Source organism: Chelonoidis abingdonii, chromosome 2 (assembly GCF_003597395.2).
Source record: "Chelonoidis abingdonii isolate Lonesome George chromosome 2, CheloAbing_2.0, whole genome shotgun sequence".
NCBI classification, from domain to species: domain Eukaryota; kingdom Metazoa; phylum Chordata; order Testudines; family Testudinidae; genus Chelonoidis; species Chelonoidis abingdonii.
In genome coordinates this window covers 242,909,087-242,922,308 of record NC_133770.1, presented here as the reverse complement: position 1 = coordinate 242,922,308, position 13,222 = coordinate 242,909,087, and positions in this window count along the sequence as shown.

Below are 13,222 nucleotides of genomic sequence, written 5' to 3'. Positions count from 1 at the left end.
GATGTTTGCAAGAACATCCTTAATATTTATAATCCTAACATAATCCATATAATAATGTTGTTTGCATGGTCTATACTACAAAAGACACTTAGTGCAAATGATTTACCACACTGATATTTCATCTATCAACCATATGTTCTATTTAGGGTATGTCTGAAATGTAAGCCCAGAGTTAGTAGGACTTGTGAGTTGCTGTTCAAAACTTCAGTATTAATAAATAATCTCATCGTATTTTCTGCTGTACTCAGTTAGACAGTGAGATTAATTTACCACAGTGACTGCTCAAAACAGACACTTTCAAGTTTAGTACAGCATGTAAAGCTGGCATACTGTAGAAAGATATGTAATTTCTTAAGGGCTTTGGGAGTTAGGCACCTAACTTTAATTGAATTTCAACTGCCTTAGGCTCCTTTGAAAATCCCAGTTTAGAGGAAATAATACACAATTGTCTACTTCTGTTTTATAGAAAAAATATGAGGAAACAAGCTAACCAGATAACATACCAAAAATTATATGTAAATATGAAAAATCAGATTTATTATCTCCCACTGGCTAAACCAGAAAGAGAAAGTGGAGAGGTAGCATTGGCACCTAAAAGCAATTATTTGCCAGATTTCCTCCCTTCTTCTAATGTGATTTTTTTTTATAATTCTGCTTATTCAGAACTAGAGCTGGGAGAAAGGGGTGGCAGTAGTTCATGAACATTCATTTGAAATGTTTTGCCAGTTTTGTGTCACATAATTGCCTCCCTAAAATTTTGTATTAATTTATTACACAATTTAGAAGACTGAATGTGTTTTGCCACAAGACCCAAAAAGCTCAGACTTTTGGTGTGAAATTTCTCACTTGTGAGCTTTGAAAACCTGCAGGCTTTTTGAACAACTGACTTACTCAGGTAGGTCTTTGTTACACATACAAACGTGGGTGCCTCATTAAATCATGAATGACAGAATTTTATTATCCACTAACTGTGTGAAATAGTCTGAGAGTGAGGATCTGGTTTCTTGAGTTCCTGAGATGAAGCCTTCAGTGAGACCAAAGGGAGTTAGCACAATTGTTTAACTAAATGCTTACATCTGAGAATCTGCGGCATTGTCCCACAGGCCCATTGCTAACTGAATCAAAGAGAGTGAGGCAATATTTACACAAGAGTCTGGTCTACATTACAGAGTTAGGTTGACATGTCAACCTAACTTTATAAGCATCTACACTAAAATGTAGCTCCCACCGACATAACTCACCCACTTCCCCAACTTAATAAGTCCACCTCCGCAGGAGGTGTGGTGCTTAAGTCGATGTAGCTGGATCAACGCAACTTCAGTGCAGATGCTGCATCCACTGATGCTGCCTTTCAGAAACCATCCCAGAATGCCCCACACTGGCAGTTAAATCAGTTCAAGCGCTCCTGGTGAGGACACACGCCGCTAACACAAAGAGCGTAGTGAGGACATGTAAAACCAATTCAATTACTGCAGTGGCTGTACATCGAGGTAACTTAGGTCAAATTAATTTTGTAGAGTAGACTTGCCCTAGGACTGCACTTTACAGGAATAGCTAAGTGCTGCTAGTGTGGCTGCAGCATACGCTGGCAAAACTGTACATTTGACAATATAGCTTATTCCAGCTCTGCATCCTCAGTCCTTTCCTGTGAAATAAACTATACTAGCAAAAGTGCTGTCTACACTAGGCCTTCTGCCTGTAGAGTATGTTGATTGCAAATTGCACCTCATCAGACCCCTGACTGACATAGCTTTTCTGGCAGAATTTCCTAGTCTAGACATGACCTGAGTCCCCAAACCAATTCTGCAGTTGGGCCAAACGCATGGCAGCATTTCTTCATATTCTCAGCCACTAAAGCATGAGAAAATGGGGGTTTAATGAATATTCACAGAACACTTCTTGAGGTATTTGGCTAGCTTTACTATATCATTATTTGTTCAGATAGAATTCCCAATAAAAGCTACACCTTTTGCTAACTGTTAGTGTTAGGAAATAGTGGTTTTTCTCTCTAATTTAAAATCAAGGAACCAACTGCAACTTTTCTAGAGTTCTATTTTCATTTCTGATTTCAGCCATTTTCTTGCATAATATGCTTTGATATATGGCATCTGCATGAACCTATGTGCCTTATTTATATGACACTTACATGCATGTTGAAATGGGGCATACTTCAGGTATTTATTTATCAACATTTTTCATTCCTGAATGCAAATACAAAATAAGTCTGGGATACAATACATAGTAAACATAAAGAAAGTTCAGAACATGAATTAATGAGCCTCAAAGGAAAAGAAGCTCACAATTTATTATACTTGTTTAATAGTGAATGTATAATATCTGGGAACATTTAGCAACTTAGTAAGTATTGAAACAAATACAAGTGTGTAAAGGAATCAGTCCTGTATATTTGATCTTTTCAGTTGTGAAAACAAGGCCAAATTTTCCATTGCAATCTGTTCACTTTACACCTGACTGGTGGCATAAACAGGCCTGAAACATGATGGAAGCAGCCATAACGGACCTAGTATACTAGGGTTCCCAATGCACTGTACAGCTGCTGGAATCGCTCTATGCTACCTTGCTACCTCCCTTGCAGCTTCCGAGGGTGGAGACAGTGTTGGAGGAGTGAAACAGCCACCAGTAGACTGTTGCAGCCAACCTACATTGGAACAATTTTGAGATTGCTTTGATTTATGCCAGGGGGCCGGATATGGACCAAACAAAGGGTTTTTTTAAAACAGGCACCTCTAATTTTCCTAGTTTGGCCAGGATAGAGAACCTGGCCCATAATGATTTGGTTGAAATAGTTTTTTCAACAAACCTTAATAATTTAAGGCCATATACTGATGTCCTTACACATATTGAGTAGAATCTTGCTCTTTGAGTCTAACTGGACTGCTTGAGGTGTAAGGTACTACTCACCATGTGTACAAATATCAGTGTTTGCCCATTAGTAGTTCCAAGCTACTAAGTAAAGATTAACATAGGATCTGTCTACGAAACAAGTGTATAATAAATTGTTTGCAGTGTATCTTCAGCAATGTCTTAATTAACTAAGTCTACAACAAAATGTAAGAACTTCCTTCTTTTATGTGAACCACCCATCCAGCCAGAAGCCATTGCAGTGCAAGTGCTAAGCTTTCCTTTGCACAGGGGTTTTCTTTATATTTATACCCCTTAGCCTGTCAGCAGAATTATTCTTTCCTCTTGTTTTCAAATGCAGTGCAGTACTTCTCATCAGTGAAAATTAGAGGTGTGGAATGAAAGAGCAAGATAAAAAATGTGAAAGAAAAATCAGCAAGCCAGCTACAATAGGTTCAAAGAACAGCCTGATATTAATTTGATGACGACACTTATTGAAAACATTTCTATAAAGGGTGATGTTGAGAAACTTTCACATGGTTTTACCTATTTACTGTACCTATGCGATGGTGTAGCTAATGTTTGATACGTGTGAACTCTGTATGTTTTCTCTAACCTTCAGTAAATACAGCAGTCTGAATCGAAACACAATGAGTTTTCAACAAAGAAAATACTTCAGTGATATTTTTATTAACCTGTTACTGTCCTCTAGCTTCCTCCCTTCACACTACAAGCATGTTTTGATGTTCAGTATATTCTCAAAAACCATCTGTTGACTTCACCATAGTATCTGAGAACCTTTCAGCAGTGCATTAAGCAACATGACTACATTTCTATCAGGTGTTATTAGATCTCTTATCCTCTCCACGGAGGGAGAAGCATGTACAGTGGAGTGTCTTGTTTTGGTAGGGCTCGTTTTTTTTAAATTTGTTAATTAAATATATCTTTTTTATGTGTTTATATCAGAGAAGGCAAGATCAAAGAAACGTGCCTTGCTTTTAGGGCAGAAAGCGATGAGGTTTGTGATGGTTTGAGATTCCTGAGGGAGTTTCATTCATCAGTCTCAGATCACCCCACCTCCCACACAGGTGAGCTTTATTCTTATTGCTGAGAGTTCTGTTGTAACAGAGGAGCAAATCTGTTGACCGCAGTCTTTGTCCCGAAGCTTTAGATGATCTTTTAAATTTTCTGGGCCTAGGCCAGAAAACTTTTTGAAGATAAAGACTTGAGACCTGAATGTGATTCAATATTCTGTGGGAAGTCATTGTAGAGAGCGGAGGACAGGTCTAATGTGTTTGCCATAGCCTGTGTTGCTGAGGAGACATGCTGCAGCATTCTGTATGAGTTGAAATTTCCTAAGCGCTGAAGATTTCATGCCCAGATATATTGCACTGCTGTAGTACCACAGCCAAAGAATAATGAAGGCGTGAATAACTGAGGCCAAATCTTTGTCCACCATAGCCAGCCAGAGACTATAGAAAGCGTTACTTACAGTCATTACAATGTGAGAGCTCAGTGAGGAATCCAAGAGTACCCTTAGACTATGGACTGAATTGTTGGAACCTAAACCTTCCATCTGCCTGCAGATTCCTCCTCCTTCTCCCTGAGCTGCTTCCAGTGATTAGGTGATTCCGAACTAAATGTCTTTAAGCAGTGAGTTATCCTAAGTGCTTAATATGATCTAGGGAGAGTCTTAAATGTGGAGACAGTTCAAATAGCAAAGTGGTTCAGTGCTTAAAGCAGCCTCAATCTAGCTCAGCAGTTAAAGGTGCTTTAAGTGTTTAAAGCAGCCTTAAGATTCAAGTTGACTCTATGCTTAAGGATGCCAATAAGCTGCCCCCCTGAACTTTTTAACGCTGATGTGCCTTTAATCAAGTTTTCCAGCATTCCACCACTTTTGCCTCTGTGTTCTGACATGTCCATTTAGTGCTGCACCTGAACTGCTCATAGGAAAAAGCATTTGCAATTCCCTGCTCCACAATAGATTTCCTGTGTGACCTTGGGCAAATCACTAAGCTAGTTCTACTGCTAATACTTAGGTTAACCTAGGTAGGTCACTCAGGGATGTGAAAAATTCACACTCCTGAGAGATGTAATTAAGCTGACATAAGCCCTGTTGTAAATATTGCTAGTTCAACAGAAGAATTCTTCTGTCAACCTACTTACCATCTCTCAATGGGTGGATTTACTACTGTGTCACTATTGTAAGGGCTGGTCTATACTGGGGACTTACACTGGCATAATTGTGTCTCTTATGGGTGTGACATATTCACAACACTGAGGGCTGGTCTACACTAGAGAGAAAAATCGATCTAAGATATGCAACTTCAGCTACGTGAATAATGTAGCTGAAGTTGAAGTATCTTAGATCGAATTACCTACCATCCTCACGGCGCGGGATCGACATTCACGGCTCCCCCTGTCAACTCTGCTACCGCCGCTCGCTCCAGTGGAGTTCCGGAGTCGACAGGAGCACGTTTGGGGATCGATATATTGCGTCTAGATGAGACACGATATATCGATCCCCGAGAAATCGATTGCTACCCGCCCTAGTGAAGACATAGTCTGAGAGACATAGCTACTGTGACCTCACTCCTGGTTTAGACAGCTTCCATTAACCTAGCTACCGCCTCTTGGGGAGCTGGATTACCTACCTGGTGGGAGAACCACTCCTGTTGGCAGAGGTATTGTCTACATTGAAGTGTTACAGTACTGCAGCTGTTTTGCTGTAGCAGTTCAAGTGTAGAAGTATCTAAGGTCTTGTCTACCCTACAAAGTTTTATCGATGCCAGTTATGCCAACATACAGCCACCACTGTAATTAAACCACGGTTGCATGTCTACAGTATGCTCCTTGTGTTGGCAGAGCACATCCACTACAGCAGCTCTTGCATTGACACAGAGCAGTGCACTGTGGGCAGCTATCTCATATTTGCGGGGCGCATGTAGGGTCAAGTGCCCCCTCCAGATTGGCCTGCCAGGGGTGGGAGGGAGAAGGGCTCTGTCCTTCTCTCCCTGTGCCTTTTTCTCCCAACACATTTGGTAGCTCTCCCTGGCAGTTGGGCAGGGAGTGGGATGGAGATGCTTCTGCTTGAGAAAACCAGGCTGGGAGGCAGTGGTGGCCTGCTCCCTGCCTGGGTTCGGCTGCTAGGGTCAGGGACTGAGCATGTCAGGAATGAGGGGGGACTCCTGGAGGCCACTTAAGGCAACATAATGAATGCAGTGTCTACAGTGACGCTTTGTCAATCTAACCTTGCCTCAAAAAGCTCTATGCCTCGCAACAAGGTAGTTTTATTTTGCTGGCAAAGCAGGAGAGTTTTGTTGGTGGAAGAAGCATTGTAGTGAGTACACCTCCACTGTTTTGTCTACAAAAGCTGCCTTTTGCTGACAAAACTGTGTAGTGTAGACAAGGCCCAAGTGGTTACAGTACAGCAGCATAGATGTTGCACTGCAGTGTTGTCACTGTAGTGCTTATAGTGTAGACATACCTTTTTTTAGTCTCTCAATGCCTCAGTTCTCCATCTGTAAATTGGCGATAATACTTCCCTACTACACAGGGGTATTTTGAGGATAAATACAATGAAGATTGTGACATGCTCAGGTAATGGAGAACATGTGCCTTAGATAAATGAGGTGACAGATGAAGATCACTTGTCCATATTGGAGTAGTTGTGGTTTGACTTTAATACCAGAGCAACATCAGGTAGGCTGAATTCCCCAATTTTTTCTGTCCTATGAGAAATTCTGAACTTTGTCTTTTCAGGTTTGAAACAAAATCAAATTTTGAAATGTCAGAATTCTCATGGAATGGAAATTCCATTTTCCAAGCAGCTCTAATTAATATTGATATCAGCTGCCCACACAAATACCAACATTTTCAAGAATTTCAGTGTGTTATGATGAAGGTGAGTGAGATTCTTGTCCCACATTACATCAAAACATTTAATAATTTCTGACATTTCAAAATTTGGTTTTGTTCCAAATTGGAATGAAAAGACAAATTTTCAGAATTTCTTCCAGAACAGAAATTCTGAAAATTTTTGATTTGGAAACACTGAAAGGAGATTCCATTAATAACCTTACTACAACTGTGAGTCCCACACCCTCTCAAATTCCTTAATTTGTAGTGTTAACCATTTTTGGTGTAAGATATTTGTGTATCATTTAGGAAGCAGTTCACAAACTATGGGTGTGAACCCCAAAGTGGGTCATGACCCTGTTTTAATGGGGTTGCCAGGGCTGGCATTAGACTTGTGGGGCCCAGGGCTGAAGTCAAAGTCTGAGCCCCACTGCCCAGGGTTGCGGGGGTCAGGCTTCGGCTTCAGCCCTGGGCAAACTCGAACAGCTTAATGGGACGAAACTGGGGGGTCCAGATAATCTTCATCCACGAATATTAAAGGAACTGGCACATGAAATTGCAAGCCCATTAGCAAGAATTTTTAATGAATCTGTTAACTTAGGGGTTTTACCATATGACTGGAGAATTGCTAACATAGTGCCTATTTTTAAGAAAGAAGTGATCTGAGTAACTATGGTCTGTTAGTTTGACATCTGTAGTATGTAAGATCTTGAAAAAAATTTTGAAGGAGAAAGTAGTTAAGGACATTGAGGTCAATGGTAATTGGGACAAAATACAACATGGTTTTACAAAAGGTAGATCATACTAAACCAACCTGATGTACTTCTTTGAGAAGGTAACAGATTTTTTTAAACAAAGGAAACACAGTGGATCTAATTTACCTCGATTTCAGCAAGGCATTTGATACAGTTCCACATGGGGAATTATTAGTTAAACTGGAAAAGATGGGGATCAATATGAAAATTGAAAGATGGATAAGGAACTGGTTAAAGGAAAGATTACAATGGGTCATACTGAAAGGTGAACTGTCAGGCTAGAAGGAGGTTACTAGTAGAGTTCCTCAGGGATCAGTTTTGGGACCAATCTTATTTTTTATTACTGACCTTGGCACAACAAGTGGATGTGTGCTAACTAAAGTTTGCAGATGGACACAAAGCTGGAGTTTGCCAATACAAAAAGACCGGATATAATACAGTAAGATCTGGATGACCTTTTTAAAACTGGATAATATTATAGGATGAGATTTAAGTGAAAAGCTGCAAGGTCTTGTCACTTAGGATTAAAACAAAATTTTTTTGTTAAAAGCTCGGATGAACCCACACTTGGAAAGAAAGAGGTGGAGAAGGACCTGGTGTATGTTGAACGCAGGATTGACTAGAGCTGCCATGTGATATGGGCCTGAAAAAACTAATGTGGTCTTGGAATGCAATCAGGCGAGATATTTCCCAAAGTAGACATAAGATGGTGGTTGTTACCATTAATAGCAAGGCACTGGTGAGCACCCATCATCTAAAATAGATGTGGTTCAGTTTCTGGTCTCCTAGTTAAGAATAGATGAATCAAAATGGAACAGGTACAGAGAATGCGAATAATCTGTCTTTGAAGGAGATTCAGAGTTTGGCCTTGTTATAGCTTAGTATATACACAAAGAAGCTGAGCGGCGACATATTAGATTGGCATCTCTATAATATATCTGAGGGATAATACCAGGCAGGAGAGGAATAATTTAAGCTCAGTAACAATGTAGACACAAGAGCGAAATGGATATTAAACTGGCCATCAGGAAGTTTTAGACTTGAAATTAGATGAAGGTTTCTAACAATCAGTGAGTGAACATTCTGGAAGCAGCTCCAAGGGGAGCATGGGGGCAAAATAAGACATATCTGATTCAAGACTACAGCATTTGGTGAAGTTTATGGAGGGGATGGTATAGATGTTGGACCTCACTCTGAGGCAAACCTCCCACTGGTCCTCTCAGGCGGAATTAGCTTTTTTCCAAGCTCTGATCACACCTCAGGCCGGTGATCCGCCTTACATGCTTGCTGTGGCCCCCGTGTCCCTCCCAGGGACCTGGTGCCTCTTTTATCTGGGGATGCCTCACCCTTGGCCAGTAATCCCTTCCTCAGGGTCTCCCCTCCTAGGGACCCTCACCCACATCACCCACCTCACTTCAGTATCAGGCTAACACCAGTCATCATCATAGCCCCACACGCTCCTGGCTGACTACAGTATCAGCCTAACTGCATCATAGGCAAAGGTTGCGTTTGGACCTGCCTACCTTTCCCTACCCCTAGTGCCCTCTGCAATCCCCCAGTAACTTGTTTGCCATTCATACTAGGCCTGCGCCTGGGGCTTTGCCAGGCTGGAGCTCCCATCCCTCTGCCTTTCCCAGCCCTGTCCCTCAGGTACCCTAGGCTCTAGCTCAATGCAGCCAGACCCTTACTCCCTCTACAGCACAGAGGGAGACTAGTTTGGAGCTCCTGCTACACTAGCCTCTTGTACGAGGCCAGCTGTGGGCCCTGATTCAGGGCAGATGGCCCAGTGCAACATGCTTCTCAGTCAGCCAGCTTCTAGAGCTGCTTTCTCCAACAGCCACATCTGCAGGGCTGTTTTTAAGCCCTCTGGACCTGATGCGTCGACGTGACTACTCCCTCTGTAGATGGGAAGCGCTAAATTTTGGCAATTACGTTGATCTTTGGACTATAGTGGAATTATGTCCAATGGCCTGTGATGGGATGATAGTGGAAGCGACTCTGGCTGAGTTACTACAGAGAATTCTTTCCTGGGTGTCTGGCTGGTGAGTCTTGCCCACATGCTCAGGGTTTAACTGATCACCATATTTGGGGTCGGGAAGGAATTTTCCTCCAGGGCAGATTGGCAGAGGCCCCAGGGGGTTTTCACCTTCCTCTGCAGCGCGGGGCCCGGGTCACTTGCTGGAGGATTCTCTGCACCTTGAAGTCTTTAAACCATGGTTTGAGGATGTCAATAGCTCAGACATAGGTTAGGGGTTTGTTACAGGAGTGGGTGGGTGAGAATCTGTGGCCTGCGTTGTGCAGGACATCAGACTAGACAATCATAATCATCTCTTCTGACCTTAAAGTCTATGAGTCTATGAATTGGGCTCAGGTTACAGCCCCTCACTTGGGGCTGAAAGCCTCAAGCTTTAGCTTTGGCCCCTACCACAGGGTGGTGGGGCTTGGGCTTCAGCTTTGGCCCCCCCGTCTGGTGCAGTGAGGCTCAGGCTTTTAGTCCCCCTTCCCGGGATCATGTATTAATTTTTGTTGTCAGAAAGGGATCGCAGTGCAATGAAGTTCGAGAAACCCTGACTTAGTATATTCCATACCTATACCAATTATTCACAGCAATGGATACTTGCCTATGGATAGAATAGTACTATAATGTTAGGGCAAGATCCAGACACAGAAATTTTATAGTTGTTTTGATCATTTCAAAGTGAGCCAGCTATTCATTCTCAGTTCGCTTTAGTCACAAACTTATCCCACTAGTGAGTAGAGCTGGACTTGATCAACAGATCAAGCACCATTTGGCACAAATCAACAGGCTCAGGAGATGAACTTTTGTGTCAGGAGTTGCGTTCTTTTTAGATATTATTTTAGATTACTATGTTTTTAGATTAGATTACTGTGTTTTATACATTTCTGTTTTGTCCTCTTTCTATACAATCAAGTGTAAAAACAGCAAAGCTAGAGAATGCACTACTCTGAACCACCAAACACCCTGGTTTGAAAATGTCCTCTGGAACTGATGGACTCTGAAACCAGAAGATGAGTTAGAAGAAGGAATATTTTGAAAAACTCCCATAATTATTTGATCATGGCACCCAGTAAATGAGGCAGTATAATATACTATTGCTAGCCAAATTTCTCCAGACTACACAAATACAAATACAGTTGTGTTGTATGGTATGTGTGACTAGACAACATGGTTGAAATATGATTGTGCTAGGAAATATTGTTCTGTATAGTTGCGCTAAACCACACAAACTCTTCCCATATCAAAAAATCATATCAGACAGTGGTTATGTGTAGAATGATTCTTTCTGTAGAGCAGTTGAGGCCTAAAATGCATTAGAGAATTAGTTCAAATAAACCAAGTAATTTTGTGCAGTTTCAAAGTAAAATAGAGAAAATAAAGCGCAATTTATGTTTCAGAAAGGAAGTACATGCAATTCTTTCTACTATTCCATATCGCATCAAGTATTGATCACATTCTGCTACTTTTTATATACTAATTCTGTTTTTTTGAAACATTTATTAGTGCAATGGATCTCAATAAGTAGACTACATTCTTGCCCACTCATGTTTGGATTATCCATTAAAAGCAATTAGTTCATTGCAAATAGGTAAACAAGTACCCTCTAGTGACCACCTAACAAATCTAAAACTGCTCTGTGATATTGCATTAGAAAAAATATCTGAAATGACAGGTACATTTATAGGTACATTTGCAGCCCATAATGAAAATGGATGGATTTAGTCAGATGTTAAAAAAATGTCTTTATGAGTCACTTTATGAATATTGATACTCCTCCCACTTTGTCCATTACAGAGACACTTTTAGCAAATAAAAGAATTCTCGCGAACAGTGTAAACCATTCTGTGACATAACTGCAGGATGCATGCTCCACTGGAACTACTGTATAAAAGTATCAGCAAATCAAGATTCAGGGAGTCTTATTTTTGATATCTTTATGTAGGTATTACCATCAGGAGATCATCAGCTTCTGCAACTCTCTCTGAAGGGTAAGTATAATATTGTTTTTCGGTAGATCAAATAAAATTGCAGCCTTGGCATGTTGCTCTTTTTGTTTGTTTGTTTTTAAAATATGCTTCTTTATACTGTAAAATACAAGATGAATTATCTTGCAATTTATTTTAGATATAAATTTAGGATAATTTTGAACTCATGAAGAATCTGTACCCTAAGTGCCATAATGAACTTTAATAAAATCCACTTTCTCCGAATAGAAAAATGAGATTAATATGAAATGTCAGTTCTTTAATACATCTTTTCATCGTGTGAACTTGTTCACTGAGTAGCCTTTTATTTTTACCATAAGAAATATATTGTTTCTTTCCTTAAATAGATCCCAGTAAGCATTGCTGCCATATGAAAAAAAGTATATCTGAACAAGACACTTCAGTTACTAGTAGATGTTACATTAATTATATTTATACTAAGTATTGTTTGAAACATAGAAATAATTATATTTGCTTCTGGAGAGATTATGCAGTTATTAGATAAAAATAATGTAGCTGTAATAATGATCAGTTAATTTCTACTAAACACACTATGAAGCATATATATTTCAAATCGGTCCCCAATTCAGTGTTGTACTCTACTAAGCGTGCAGGACTTGCCCCTGTAAGGTTTTAAGCACTTAGGCCCAGAACTGGTGAAGCACACATTGAACTTCAAGCAAATGAGTAATCCCATTGACCTCAATGAGACTCCTCATCTGCTTAGGTTGGGGGAAAAGTGCTTCAGTGCCTTGCCGCAATGAGCCCATAGGACATATTTTACAAACTGCCCCTCGGCCAGAGTGCTGAATTAAATCCATTTCATGCAGATGAAGGATGTGTTTGTTTTTAAAAATGTGTTTAATTACTGATTACCTTCTTCGTTCAACTGAGAGATCAGAATGAAAGCTGACCCATCACTTGAAGTTTCCTGAATTCTGCTGGTTTAAACAGCATAACTAATTTTAAAAGGAAATATACATAATTTCCATTTTATATTTCCAGATTAAAACCATAGCAGATTTTCAACCATATATAATTAGGCAAGTCTAAAGCAAAACTATAACCCCATTTTAAATGTATTTTTCTTTGTATTTTTTTAAAAAAGCAGAAATTTCATTTGACAGGTTTGCAATATTTTGCAAGAATCCATTTGACTAAGTTTCTCCCATCCCACCCAGAAGAATCACTTAATGGACCAAGTTCAGCTCAGTGGGGTATCAGTGGAGTTGCATGAACATAACTGAAGGCAGAATTATTATGATTATTTGTTATTTATATTACAATAGCACCTCGGAGCCCTAGTCATGGCTTAGGACGCCATTGTGCTAAGATCAATATATACATTTTTATTGATATCTTGAATGCCAAATGATCAGATATTCTTGGGAAGTAAATACTGGCAGTGTAACCTGCCATAGCCAGGGTGTCCCATAATTGTACTCTGAAAAATGTATGTCCTATTTGAGCTATTCCCACCTGTGGTTTACAGACTTCTGGTGACTTATGAGTGACCTGCAGAGAGCTAGCTTCTGCTAGGATGCCAGTACTGTTCTTTGCTTTCAGCTGCTTCTACAAGTGCCCAGGTTAATTACTGTAAAAGGACACAGATCTATAAAAGCTGTTAGAAACAAAGAGGAGCAGCCATTCCACCTGATGGCCATTGATGCACTGGAAAGTTGGAGAAATTGGTATCTGCAGGTGGGAGTGGGTATTGTGGGGCAGAATGGGAGTGGGATTAA